The 13,432-nt window shown below is 51.0% G+C and overlaps 11 non-coding genes across 11 annotated transcripts; 3 read left to right on the top strand and 8 right to left on the bottom strand.

Moving 5' to 3' along the window:
- Positions 1-322: 322 nt before the first annotated feature.
- Positions 323-397, bottom strand: Trnai-aau. The gene has a single exon. It is a non-coding gene; the product is annotated as a tRNA-Ile (tRNA).
- Positions 398-943: 546 nt separating this feature from the next.
- Positions 944-1,016, bottom strand: Trnam-cau. Its single transcript has one exon. It is a non-coding gene; the product is annotated as a tRNA-Met (tRNA).
- Positions 1,017-3,288: 2,272 nt separating this feature from the next.
- On the top strand, positions 3,289-3,360 carry Trnaa-ugc. The gene has a single exon. It is a non-coding gene; the product is annotated as a tRNA-Ala (tRNA).
- A 592-nt stretch (positions 3,361-3,952) lies between these two features.
- On the bottom strand, positions 3,953-4,026 carry Trnai-aau. Its single transcript has one exon. It is a non-coding gene; the product is annotated as a tRNA-Ile (tRNA).
- A 546-nt stretch (positions 4,027-4,572) lies between these two features.
- Trnam-cau lies at positions 4,573-4,645 on the bottom strand. The gene has a single exon. It is a non-coding gene; the product is annotated as a tRNA-Met (tRNA).
- Positions 4,646-6,917: 2,272 nt separating this feature from the next.
- Trnaa-ugc lies at positions 6,918-6,989 on the top strand. The gene has a single exon. It is a non-coding gene; the product is annotated as a tRNA-Ala (tRNA).
- A 592-nt stretch (positions 6,990-7,581) lies between these two features.
- On the bottom strand, positions 7,582-7,656 carry Trnai-aau. The gene has a single exon. It is a non-coding gene; the product is annotated as a tRNA-Ile (tRNA).
- Positions 7,657-8,202: 546 nt separating this feature from the next.
- Positions 8,203-8,275, bottom strand: Trnam-cau. Its single transcript has one exon. It is a non-coding gene; the product is annotated as a tRNA-Met (tRNA).
- A 2,269-nt stretch (positions 8,276-10,544) lies between these two features.
- Positions 10,545-10,616, top strand: Trnaa-ugc. The gene has a single exon. It is a non-coding gene; the product is annotated as a tRNA-Ala (tRNA).
- Positions 10,617-11,208: 592 nt separating this feature from the next.
- Positions 11,209-11,282, bottom strand: Trnai-aau. The gene has a single exon. It is a non-coding gene; the product is annotated as a tRNA-Ile (tRNA).
- A 546-nt stretch (positions 11,283-11,828) lies between these two features.
- Positions 11,829-11,901, bottom strand: Trnam-cau. The gene has a single exon. It is a non-coding gene; the product is annotated as a tRNA-Met (tRNA).
- Positions 11,902-13,432: the final 1,531 nt, after the last annotated feature.

The raw sequence follows: 13,432 nt of genomic DNA, 5'->3' as shown, positions 1-13,432 counted from the left end.
AGCTGCGAAAACAAAGGAGAAAGAAAAATAGGAAGCAAAATTGCCAACAGTACCCTGTGTTCCCATGCGGTCACCCGCCCAAGCACTGACAAGGGCCAAAGTTGTTACACGTCGGCAATCGGGCATTTTCTTTCATTTTCTCTTTGCCGTATGAGAACCAGCGTATTCAACATATTGTGACCATTGCCGAGCGAATGCTGCAGCGCTTCCCGACGAGTCGGGTTCGGATCCTCTGCCAACGTCCACGCACGGCGATGATCTTTTGGTCATCACACTCGCCAGCTGAAATCGGCGCTGCCTTTTCGTAGTAGTAAAAGTCTACTGGCCCGTGGGGGGATCGAACACCACGACCTTCGCGTTATTAGCACGACGCTCTAACCAACTGAGCTAACGGGCCTCGACGCGGACGGTTGCTCAGCCCTACGCTGGAAACACGTCGCATGAAGCCACACGCCACTTCTAGGGTCACCGTGTGTCTGCTTCGCCCGTCTATGTTCTGCTGGCGGTCACGAAACAGTAGCTGTACTGCGAGCAGGACGGGAAACGGCAGCACGCACTGCTGAAACTTGAGACGATTCGTGTGGAAAAAATTCCGTTCCGGTTCCGGCAATCGAGCCCGGGCCTCCGGGGTGATAGCCAGGCATCCTAGCCACTAGATCTCACCGGATTTGGGCGTCCGTTCGACGGATCGGATGGTCTCTCGCACCCTTCTCTCTTTGCGAACGTCATTGCGCATACTGGCTGGCAAGGCGCGCACCTCAAAAGTCTCAGAGCAATGCTTTTGGCTTCATGCTCTACTGGGAGAAGAGGAAAAGGAAAGCTGTCAGTATCAATAACAGGAAGTATAAATTTTCTCTCTGAAGCGTTGAAACGTTGTGGATAACAAACAAGAAATAAGTTCGAGCCCTAGCGACAGCACCACCGTGAGTCACAGAAAATTAAATGCCCCGGGTGAGGATCGAACTCACGACCTTAAAATTATGAGACTTACGCGCTGACTACTGCGCTACCGAGGCACGGGGCGGACCGTTGGTCCTGGGAACTGGGCAAGTAGCGTACCCATTGTTAGACGCAGAGATACACTACTTGGTGGATAACGTGTTCTGTTGCTACACGTGCATTGCCGGCCCAGTTGATTGTGGTGGTGCTGCAGCTTTTGCAACGATGGGCAGTACTCCCCGTCGTTCAAGTTCATTGCCTCGGAGGCACCTGGACACAGCAACTTGTGAGGCCAGGCCGACGCCAGTCCGCAGAACATGACGCGAGCGTCTGAGTGGGGAACCGCGCGTGCTGCGTTCTCGGTTCTTCTCAAGGGAATCCCGCTATACATTCTTGTGGATCGTGCATCTCAAGCGCGCAAGCCACACGGCACCGCGGGAAAAGCAAAACGATGCATCGGCCGGGAATCGAACCCGGGCCGCCCGCGTGGCAGGCGAGCATTCTACCACTTTTTTTTTTTTTTTTTTTTTTTTTTTTTTTTTTTTTTTTTTTTTTTTTTTGGCCTCCCAACTCCCCTTATAGCCCTCCTTACTCTCACCAAAATATGCCTTCTTCGGCGAGCTTCATCGCTATATTTGCTGGACTGTCGAACTTCGTGGAACAGTGGTATAACTTAAAACAAAATCATCTTCTGCTCAGTTAGTGTGGTGTCTTCTTCCACAGAAAAATGGAGAACTAAGAAAAATTTTATCGCGGAATTCGTGGACGGTCTTCTTTCCTCCGCTGGTTCAACTCTTCTGCTCGTAGTTCAACTAAACTCATATTCCGCTTAAAAGAAAAATATATTGTCCCTCCTGACTAACGTCAGTCACTCCGATGTAGCAGAGAGTTGTTACAAAACAGGTGGCAACGCAGGACAACAGCACAACATGACAGTTTATGTCGATGTGTGCATCACACGAAAGAAACAGAAATCACAGGAAAGTAATAAAATGAAATCGCGACAGTCCGGAAACAGAATTTAAGAGATTGGAAAAAAAACACTCCTGCAACTATGAATGTTCCACACAAACAGGCTGTATCTTCTAAAATACCCATGAAGTCTTGTGAACAAAATAAAATTCCTCAAAAGTAAAAGGACATTCCTCCCTTGGAGATAAAACCAGAACGACCCGTAGTGTGGGTGTGGCACAAGTCACCAACCATAACGCAAATAAAACAAAGAAAAGAAGGAAAAAGAAAGTAAAAATAGAACGCGTCAGCTCAGTAAATCTCAGTTCAAGGTGTTTGCCGCAGTTCCATTTCATAGCCGTAATCCAAGGCCGCCTTCAAAAAATTCGCAAACAGTTCGCGAAAGTGAACGCAATCCTTCAGTGTCATATACTGGGCCCACAAATAATCCAGGTAAATCACAGTATCAGTGACGGCCATATCGATAAGGGCATAAATCGTATGCCCTAAGATCCAGACAGTGGCGTTATTTTTCGTCCGCGGGAAAGCTTTGAAGTTAGGCACTATCACACGACGAACAGTCACAAGGTGAGGAGGCGTTCGATTAATGTGGGCGACCATTCGTTGACACAGCCGCCATACCGTCGACACCGATGCACACTCAAAACGATGTTCCCGTGTGTCCACAGCACCACATCTACCACAGTTGGCAGAGGGAAGGAGATGAATGTCGGCAAGCCGCTGGTTCGTCGCTAGGGTGTTGTTGACGATCTTAAACCAGAGCGCACTGACATCCGACGGCAACACCGGGTTGTTGATGTTTGCCCACACGTTCACCCATTCCACTGTAGGGTTCCGGAACACCAGTTTATGACGCGGAGGTTGTCCAGTCAGGGCAACGTAGAGTCCGCGGGCGGTCCTGTGTCTGTCGGTAGCCGTTGACAGAGCGTAGCTCCTCGTTAAAAAGTACTCCCGTATGTAGGACATCTTATACGGGATGGCCGCGAGAGAGACGGGCGCCGCTTCAGAGCGTGGGCGGACCACTGAACCACCGATGCTCAGACCAGTAGCAATCTTTCGCTGCTTCCCGAGCAGATGTCTCGAGATAACGTGGGACTGCCGTCAAGCGCCGTAGCATTCTGTCGAGAAAATGCTGCAGACGCTGAATCCTGCACTGTACTGCCTAAAAATGCCGCCAGAACGCCGTCCTCTGCGTCCTCTTGCGTCGCCGGCGCCGACTCTTGCCAAAGGGTGCGAAATGTGCATGGATACGCCGTGCGAATGCATCTGCATGTGCTCCCCTAGCCTACCTCGTAATGCGCCTAGGGCTACGATCACCTTCGGCCGCTGCCGACTGGCGGGAAGCCGACACAGCGCGGCGTGGGGGCGCCCGGTTGTGCGGTGGTGGTGTAAAGGTCAGCATAGTTGCCTTGCAAGCAGTTGATCCGGGTTCGATTCCCGGCCACCGCAGCAGGCTTTCAGCTTTGCGTATGAGTACTTTTGCCACGCGCCGTTAAATTAATGTTCTTTCTCCCTCTTACTCGCTGCAGACCAGCCTACAGTGTGTCTCGACTTGTCTCGACTTTGCTCAGCTGACGCGAGAGCTGACGCTCTCCAGTCGGCCTATATCAAAACGACAAGCACGAGAAACGACTGAGAGAGGCAGGGAGAGGCGAGGCGGTGGACACACAGCACGCCCCTTCATTTCACGGTGGCGTCTCCCTCACTGAATCGGTCTGCAGCTGCGAAAACAAAGGAGAAAGAAAAATAGGAAGCAAAATTGCCAACAGTACCCTGTGTTCCCATGCGGTCACCCGCCCAAGCACTGACAAGGGCCAAAGTTGTTACACGTCGGCAATCGGGCATTTTCTTTCATTTTCTCTTTGCCGTATGAGAACCAGCGTATTCAACATATTGTGACCATTGCCGAGCGAATGCTGCAGCGCTTCCCGACGAGTCGGGTTCGGATCCTCTGCCAACGTCCACGCACGGCGATGATCTTTTGGTCATCACACTCGCCAGCTGAAATCGGCGCTGCCTTTTCGTAGTAGTAAAAGTCTACTGGCCCGTGGGGGGATCGAACCCACGACCTTCGCGTTATTAGCACGACGCTCTAACCAACTGAGCTAACGGGCCTCGACGCGGACGGTTGCTCAGCCCTACGCTGGAAACACGTCGCATGAAGCCACACGCCACTTCTAGGGTCACCGTGTGTCTGCTTCGCCCATCTATGTTCTGCTGGCGGTCACGAAACAGTAGCTGTACTGCGAGCAGGACGGGAAACGGCAGCACGCACTGCTGAAACTTGAGACGATTCGTGTGGAAAAAATTCCGTTCCGGTTCCGGCAATCGAGCCCGGGCCTCCGGGGTGATAGCCAGGCATCCTAGCCACTAGATCTCACCGGATTTGGGCGTCCGTTCGACGGATCGGATGGTCTCTCGCACCCTTCTCTCTTTGCGAACGTCATTGCGCATACTGGCTGGCAAGGCGCGCACCTCAAAAGTCTCAGAGCAATGCTTTTGGCTTCATGCTCTACTGGGAGAAGAGGAAAAGGAAAGCTGTCAGTATCAATAACAGGAAGTACAAATTTTCTCTCTGAAGCGTTGAAACGTTGTGGATAACAAACAAGAAATAAGTTCGAGCCCTAGCGACAGCACCACCGTGAGTCACAGAAAATTAAATGCCCCGGGTGAGGATCGAACTCACGACCTTAAAATTATGAGACTTACGCGCTGACTACTGCGCTACCGAGGCACGGGGCGGACCGTTGGTCCTGGGAACTGGGCAAGTAGCGTACCCATTGTTAGACGCAGAGATACACTACTTGGTGGATAACGTGTTCTGTTGCTACACGTGCATTGCCGGCCCAGTTGATTGTGGTGGTGCTGCAGCTTTTGCAACGATGGGCAGTACTCCCCGTCGTTCAAGTTCATTGCCTCGGAGGCACCTGGACACAGCAACTTGTGAGGCCAGGCCGACGCCAGTCCGCAGAACATGACGCGAGCGTCTGAGTGGGGAACCGCGCGTGCTGCGTTCTCGGTTCTTCTCAAGGGAATCCCGCTATACATTCTTGTGGATCGTGCATCTCAAGCGCGCAAGCCACACGGCACCGCGGGAAAAGCAAAACGATGCATCGGCCGGGAATCGAACCCGGGCCGCCCGCGTGGCAGGCGAGCATTCTACCACTTTTTTTTTTTTTTTTTTTTTTTTTTTTTTTTTTTTTTTTTTTTTTTTTTTGGCCTCCCAACTCCCCTTATAGCCCTCCTTACTCTCACCAAAATATGCCTTCTTCGGCGAGCTTCATCGCTATATTTGCTGGACTGTCGAACTTCGTGGAACAGTGGTATAACTTAAAACAAAATCATCTTCTGCTCAGTTAGTGTGGTGTCTTCTTCCACAGAAAAATGGAGAACTAAGAAAAATTTTATCGCGGAATTCGTGGACGGTCTTCTTTCCTCCGCTGGTTCAACTCTTCTGCTCGTAGTTCAACTAAACTCATATTCCGCTTAAAAGAAAAATATATTGTCCCTCCTGACTAACGTCAGTCACTCCGATGTAGCAGAGAGTTGTTACAAAACAGGTGGCAACGCAGGACAACAGCACAACATGACAGTTTATGTCGATGTGTGCATCACACGAAAGAAACAGAAATCACAGGAAAGTAATAAAATGAAATCGCGACAGTCCGGAAACAGAATTTAAGAGATTGGAAAAAAAACACTCCTGCAACTATGAATGTTCCACACAAACAGGCTGTATCTTCTAAAATACCCATGAAGTCTTGTGAACAAAATAAAATTCCTCAAAAGTAAAAGGACATTCCTCCCTTGGAGATAAAACCAGAACGACCCGTAGTGTGGGTGTGGCACAAGTCACCAACCATAACGCAAATAAAACAAAGAAAAGAAGGAAAAAGAAAGTAAAAATAGAACGCGTCAGCTCAGTAAATCTCAGTTCAAGGTGTTTGCCGCAGTTCCATTTCATAGCCGTAATCCAAGGCCGCCTTCAAAAAATTCGCAAACAGTTCGCGAAAGTGAACGCAATCCTTCAGTGTCATATACTGGGCCCACAAATAATCCAGGTAAATCACAGTATCAGTGACGGCCATATCGATAAGGGCATAAATCGTATGCCCTAAGATCCAGACAGTGGCGTTATTTTTCGTCCGCGGGAAAGCTTTGAAGTTAGGCACTATCACACGACGAACAGTCACAAGGTGAGGAGGCGTTCGATTAATGTGGGCGACCATTCGTTGACACAGCCGCCATACCGTCGACACCGATGCACACTCAAAACGATGTTCCCGTGTGTCCACAGCACCACATCTACCACAGTTGGCAGAGGGAAGGAGATGAATGTCGGCAAGCCGCTGGTTCGTCGCTAGGGTGTTGTTGACGATCTTAAACCAGAGCGCACTGACATCCGACGGCAACACCGGGTTGTTGATGTTTGCCCACACGTTCACCCATTCCACTGTAGGGTTCCGGAACACCAGTTTATGACGCGGAGGTTGTCCAGTCAGGGCAACGTAGAGTCCGCGGGCGGTCCTGTGTCTGTCGGTAGCCGTTGACAGAGCGTAGCTCCTCGTTAAAAAGTACTCCCGTATGTAGGACATCTTATACGGGATGGCCGCGAGAGAGACGGGCGCCGCTTCAGAGCGTGGGCGGACCACTGAACCACCGATGCTCAGACCAGTAGCAATCTTTCGCTGCTTCCCGAGCAGATGTCTCGAGATAACGTGGGACTGCCGTCAAGCGCCGTAGCATTCTGTCGAGAAAATGCTGCAGACGCTGAATCCTGCACTGTACTGCCTAAAAATGCCGCCAGAACGCCGTCCTCTGCGTCCTCTTGCGTCGCCGGCGCCGACTCTTGCCAAAGGGTGCGAAATGTGCATGGATACGCCGTGCGAATGCATCTGCATGTGCTCCCCTAGCCTACCTCGTAATGCGCCTAGGGCTACGATCACCTTCGGCCGCTGCCGACTGGCGGGAAGCCGACACAGCGCGGCGTGGGGGCGCCCGGTTGTGCGGTGGTGGTGTAAAGGTCAGCATAGTTGCCTTGCAAGCAGTTGATCCGGGTTCGATTCCCGGCCACCGCAGCAGGCTTTCAGCTTTGCGTATGAGTACTTTTGCCACGCGCCGTTAAATTAATGTTCTTTCTCCCTCTTACTCGCTGCAGACCAGCCTACAGTGTGTCTCGACTTGTCTCGACTTTGCTCAGCTGACGCGAGAGCTGACGCTCTCCAGTCGGCCTATATCAAAACGACAAGCACGAGAAACGACTGAGAGAGGCAGGGAGAGGCGAGGCGGTGGACACACAGCACGCCCCTTCATTTCACGGTGGCGTCTCCCTCACTGAATCGGTCTGCAGCTGCGAAAACAAAGGAGAAAGAAAAATAGGAAGCAAAATTGCCAACAGTACCCTGTGTTCCCATGCGGTCACCCGCCCAAGCACTGACAAGGGCCAAAGTTGTTACACGTCGGCAATCGGGCATTTTCTTTCATTTTCTCTTTGCCGTATGAGAACCAGCGTATTCAACATATTGTGACCATTGCCGAGCGAATGCTGCAGCGCTTCCCGACGAGTCGGGTTCGGATCCTCTGCCAACGTCCACGCACGGCGATGATCTTTTGGTCATCACACTCGCCAGCTGAAATCGGCGCTGCCTTTTCGTAGTAGTAAAAGCCTACTGGCCCGTGGGGGGATCGAACACCACGACCTTCGCGTTATTAGCACGACGCTCTAACCAACTGAGCTAACGGGCCTCGACGCGGACGGTTGCTCAGCCCTACGCTGGAAACACGTCGCATGAAGCCACACGCCACTTCTAGGGTCACCGTGTGTCTGCTTCGCCCGTCTATGTTCTGCTGGCGGTCACGAAACAGTAGCTGTACTGCGAGCAGGACGGGAAACGGCAGCACGCACTGCTGAAACTTGAGACGATTCGTGTGGAAAAAATTCCGTTCCGGTTCCGGCAATCGAGCCCGGGCCTCCGGGGTGATAGCCAGGCATCCTAGCCACTAGATCTCACCGGATTTGGGCGTCCGTTCGACGGATCGGATGGTCTCTCGCACCCTTCTCTCTTTGCGAACGTCATTGCGCATACTGGCTGGCAAGGCGCGCACCTCAAAAGTCTCAGAGCAATGCTTTTGGCTTCATGCTCTACTGGGAGAAGAGGAAAAGGAAAGCTGTCAGTATCAATAACAGGAAGTATAAATTTTCTCTCTGAAGCGTTGAAACGTTGTGGATAACAAACAAGAAATAAGTTCGAGCCCTAGCGACAGCACCACCGTGAGTCACAGAAAATTAAATGCCCCGGGTGAGGATCGAACTCACGACCTTAAAATTATGAGACTTACGCGCTGACTACTGCGCTACCGAGGCACGGGGCGGACCGTTGGTCCTGGGAACTGGGCAAGTAGCGTACCCATTGTTAGACGCAGAGATACACTACTTGGTGGATAACGTGTTCTGTTGCTACACGTGCATTGCCGGCCCAGTTGATTGTGGTGGTGCTGCAGCTTTTGCAACGATGGGCAGTACTCCCCGTCGTTCAAGTTCATTGCCTCGGAGGCACCTGGACACAGCAACTTGTGAGGCCAGGCCGACGCCAGTCCGCAGAACATGACGCGAGCGTCTGAGTGGGGAACCGCGCGTGCTGCGTTCTCGGTTCTTCTCAAGGGAATCCCGCTATACATTCTTGTGGATCGTGCATCTCAAGCGCGCAAGCCACACGGCACCGCGGGAAAAGCAAAACGATGCATCGGCCGGGAATCGAACCCGGGCCGCCCGCGTGGCAGGCGAGCATTCTACCACTTTTTTTTTTTTTTTTTTTTTTTTTTTTTTTTTTTTTTTTTTTTTTTTGGCCTCCCAACTCCCCTTATAGCCCTCCTTACTCTCACCAAAATATGCCTTCTTCGGCGAGCTTCATCGCTATATTTGCTGGACTGTCGAACTTCGTGGAACAGTGGTATAACTTAAAACAAAATCATCTTCTGCTCAGTTAGTGTGGTGTCTTCTTCCACAGAAAAATGGAGAACTAAGAAAAATTTTATCGCGGAATTCGTGGACGGTCTTCTTTCCTCCGCTGGTTCAACTCTTCTGCTCGTAGTTCAACTAAACTCATATTCCGCTTAAAAGAAAAATATATTGTCCCTCCTGACTAACGTCAGTCACTCCGATGTAGCAGAGAGTTGTTACAAAACAGGTGGCAACGCAGGACAACAGCACAACATGACAGTTTATGTCGATGTGTGCATCACACGAAAGAAACAGAAATCACAGGAAAGTAATAAAATGAAATCGCGACAGTCCGGAAACAGAATTTAAGAGATTGGAAAAAAAACACTCCTGCAACTATGAATGTTCCACACAAACAGGCTGTATCTTCTAAAATACCCATGAAGTCTTGTGAACAAAATAAAATTCCTCAAAAGTAAAAGGACATTCCTCCCTTGGAGATAAAACCAGAACGACCCGTAGTGTGGGTGTGGCACAAGTCACCAACCATAACGCAAATAAAACAAAGAAAAGAAGGAAAAAGAAAGTAAAAATAGAACGCGTCAGCTCAGTAAATCTCAGTTCAAGGTGTTTGCCGCAGTTCCATTTCATAGCCGTAATCCAAGGCCGCCTTCAAAAAATTCGCAAACAGTTCGCGAAAGTGAACGCAATCCTTCAGTGTCATATACTGGGCCCACAAATAATCCAGGTAAATCACAGTATCAGTGACGGCCATATCGATAAGGGCATAAATCGTATGCCCTAAGATCCAGACAGTGGCGTTATTTTTCGTCCGCGGGAAAGCTTTGAAGTTAGGCACTATCACACGACGAACAGTCACAAGGTGAGGAGGCGTTCGATTAATGTGGGCGACCATTCGTTGACACAGCCGCCATACCGTCGACACCGATGCACACTCAAAACGATGTTCCCGTGTGTCCACAGCACCACATCTACCACAGTTGGCAGAGGGAAGGAGATGAATGTCGGCAAGCCGCTGGTTCGTCGCTAGGGTGTTGTTGACGATCTTAAACCAGAGCGCACTGACATCCGACGGCAACACCGGGTTGTTGATGTTTGCCCACACGTTCACCCATTCCACTGTAGGGTTCCGGAACACCAGTTTATGACGCGGAGGTTGTCCAGTCAGGGCAACGTAGAGTCCGCGGGCGGTCCTGTGTCTGTCGGTAGCCGTTGACAGAGCGTAGCTCCTCGTTAAAAAGTACTCCCGTATGTAGGACATCTTATACGGGATGGCCGCGAGAGAGACGGGCGCCGCTTCAGAGCGTGGGCGGACCACTGAACCACCGATGCTCAGACCAGTAGCAATCTTTCGCTGCTTCCCGAGCAGATGTCTCGAGATAACGTGGGACTGCCGTCAAGCGCCGTAGCATTCTGTCGAGAAAATGCTGCAGACGCTGAATCCTGCACTGTACTGCCTAAAAATGCCGCCAGAACGCCGTCCTCTGCGTCCTCTTGCGTCGCCGGCGCCGACTCTTGCCAAAGGGTGCGAAATGTGCATGGATACGCCGTGCGAATGCATCTGCATGTGCTCCCCTAGCCTACCTCGTAATGCGCCTAGGGCTACGATCACCTTCGGCCGCTGCCGACTGGCGGGAAGCCGACACAGCGCGGCGTGGGGGCGCCCGGTTGTGCGGTGGTGGTGTAAAGGTCAGCATAGTTGCCTTGCAAGCAGTTGATCCGGGTTCGATTCCCGGCCACCGCAGCAGGCTTTCAGCTTTGCGTATGAGTACTTTTGCCACGCGCCGTTAAATTAATGTTCTTTCTCCCTCTTACTCGCTGCAGACCAGCCTACAGTGTGTCTCGACTTGTCTCGACTTTGCTCAGCTGACGCGAGAGCTGACGCTCTCCAGTCGGCCTATATCAAAACGACAAGCACGAGAAACGACTGAGAGAGGCAGGGAGAGGCGAGGCGGTGGACACACAGCACGCCCCTTCATTTCACGGTGGCGTCTCCCTCACTGAATCGGTCTGCAGCTGCGAAAACAAAGGAGAAAGAAAAATAGGAAGCAAAATTGCCAACAGTACCCTGTGTTCCCATGCGGTCACCCGCCCAAGCACTGACAAGGGCCAAAGTTGTTACACGTCGGCAATCGGGCATTTTCTTTCATTTTCTCTTTGCCGTATGAGAACCAGCGTATTCAACATATTGTGACCATTGCCGAGCGAATGCTGCAGCGCTTCCCGACGAGTCGGGTTCGGATCCTCTGCCAACGTCCACGCACGGCGATGATCTTTTGGTCATCACACTCGCCAGCTGAAATCGGCGCTGCCTTTTCGTAGTAGTAAAAGTCTACTGGCCCGTGGGGGGATCGAACCCACGACCTTCGCGTTATTAGCACGACGCTCTAACCAACTGAGCTAACGGGCCTCGACGCGGACGGTTGCTCAGCCCTACGCTGGAAACACGTCGCATGAAGCCACACGCCACTTCTAGGGTCACCGTGTGTCTGCTTCGCCCGTCTATGTTCTGCTGGCGGTCACGAAACAGTAGCTGTACTGCGAGCAGGACGGGAAACGGCAGCACGCACTGCTGAAACTTGAGACGATTCGTGTGGAAAAAATTCCGTTCCGGTTCCGGCAATCGAGCCCGGGCCTCCGGGGTGATAGCCAGGCATCCTAGCCACTAGATCTCACCGGATTTGGGCGTCCGTTCGACGGATCGGATGGTCTCTCGCACCCTTCTCTCTTTGCGAACGTCATTGCGCATACTGGCTGGCAAGGCGCGCACCTCAAAAGTCTCAGAGCAATGCTTTTGGCTTCATGCTCTACTGGGAGAAGAGGAAAAGGAAAGCTGTCAGTATCAATAACAGGAAGTATAAATTTTCTCTCTGAAGCGTTGAAACGTTGTGGATAACAAACAAGAAATAAGTTCGAGCCCTAGCGACAGCACCACCGTGAGTCACAGAAAATTAAATGCCCCGGGTGAGGATCGAACTCACGACCTTAAAATTATGAGACTTACGCGCTGACTACTGCGCTACCGAGGCACGGGGCGGACCGTTGGTCCTGGGAACTGGGCAAGTAGCGTACCCATTGTTAGACGCAGAGATACACTACTTGGTGGATAACGTGTTCTGTTGCTACACGTGCATTGCCGGCCCAGTTGATTGTGGTGGTGCTGCAGCTTTTGCAACGATGGGCAGTACTCCCCGTCGTTCAAGTTCATTGCCTCGGAGGCACCTGGACACAGCAACTTGTGAGGCCAGGCCGACGCCAGTCCGCAGAACATGACGCGAGCGTCTGAGTGGGGAACCGCGCGTGCTGCGTTCTCGGTTCTTCTCAAGGGAATCCCGCTATACATTCTTGTGGATCGTGCATCTCAAGCGCGCAAGCCACACGGCACCGCGGGAAAAGCAAAACGATGCATCGGCCGGGAATCGAACCCGGGCCGCCCGCGTGGCAGGCGAGCATTCTACCACTTTTTTTTTTTTTTTTTTTTTTTTTTTTTTTTTTTTTTTTTTTTTTGGCCTCCCAACTCCCCTTATAGCCCTCCTTACTCTCACCAAAATATGCCTTCTTCGGCGAGCTTCATCGCTATATTTGCTGGACTGTCGAACTTCGTGGAACAGTGGTATAACTTAAAACAAAATCATCTTCTGCTCAGTTAGTGTGGTGTCTTCTTCCACAGAAAAATGGAGAACTAAGAAAAATTTTATCGCGGAATTCGTGGACGGTCTTCTTTCCTCCGCTGGTTCAACTCTTCTGCTCGTAGTTCAACTAAACTCATATTCCGCTTAAAAGAAAAATATATTGTCCCTCCTGACTAACGTCAGTCACTCCGATGTAGCAGAGAGTTGTTACAAAACAGGTGGCAACGCAGGACAACAGCACAACATGACAGTTTATGTCGATGTGTGCATCACACGAAAGAAACAGAAATCACAGGAAAGTAATAAAATGAAATCGCGACAGTCCGGAAACAGAATTTAAGAGATTGGAAAAAAAACACTCCTGCAACTATGAATGTTCCACACAAACAGGCTGTATCTTCTAAAATACCCATGAAGTCTTGTGAACAAAATAAAATTCCTCAAAAGTAAAAGGACATTCCTCCCTTGGAGATAAAACCAGAACGACCCGTAGTGTGGGTGTGGCACAAGTCACCAACCATAACGCAAATAAAACAAAGAAAAGAAGGAAAAAGAAAGTAAAAATAGAACGCGTCAGCTCAGTAAATCTCAGTTCAAGGTGTTTGCCGCAGTTCCATTTCATAGCCGTAATCCAAGGCCGCCTTCAAAAAATTCGCAAACAGTTCGCGAAAGTGAACGCAATCCTTCAGTGTCATATACTGGGCCCACAAATAATCCAGGTAAATCACAGTATCAGTGACGGCCATATCGATAAGGGCATAAATCGTATGCCCTAAGATCCAGACAGTGGCGTTATTTTTCGTCCGCGGGAAAGCTTTGAAGTTAGGCACTATCACACGACGAACAGTCACAAGGTGAGGAGGCGTTCGATTAATGTGGGCGACCATTCGTTGACACAGCCGCCATACCGTCGACACCGATGCACACT

This window comes from Schistocerca piceifrons, unplaced genomic scaffold (assembly GCF_021461385.2).
Source record: "Schistocerca piceifrons isolate TAMUIC-IGC-003096 unplaced genomic scaffold, iqSchPice1.1 HiC_scaffold_397, whole genome shotgun sequence".
NCBI lineage: Eukaryota > Metazoa > Arthropoda > Insecta > Orthoptera > Acrididae > Schistocerca > Schistocerca piceifrons.
The sequence above is the reverse complement of the archived record's forward strand: the minus strand, read 5'-3'. Positions and strand labels throughout refer to the sequence as shown.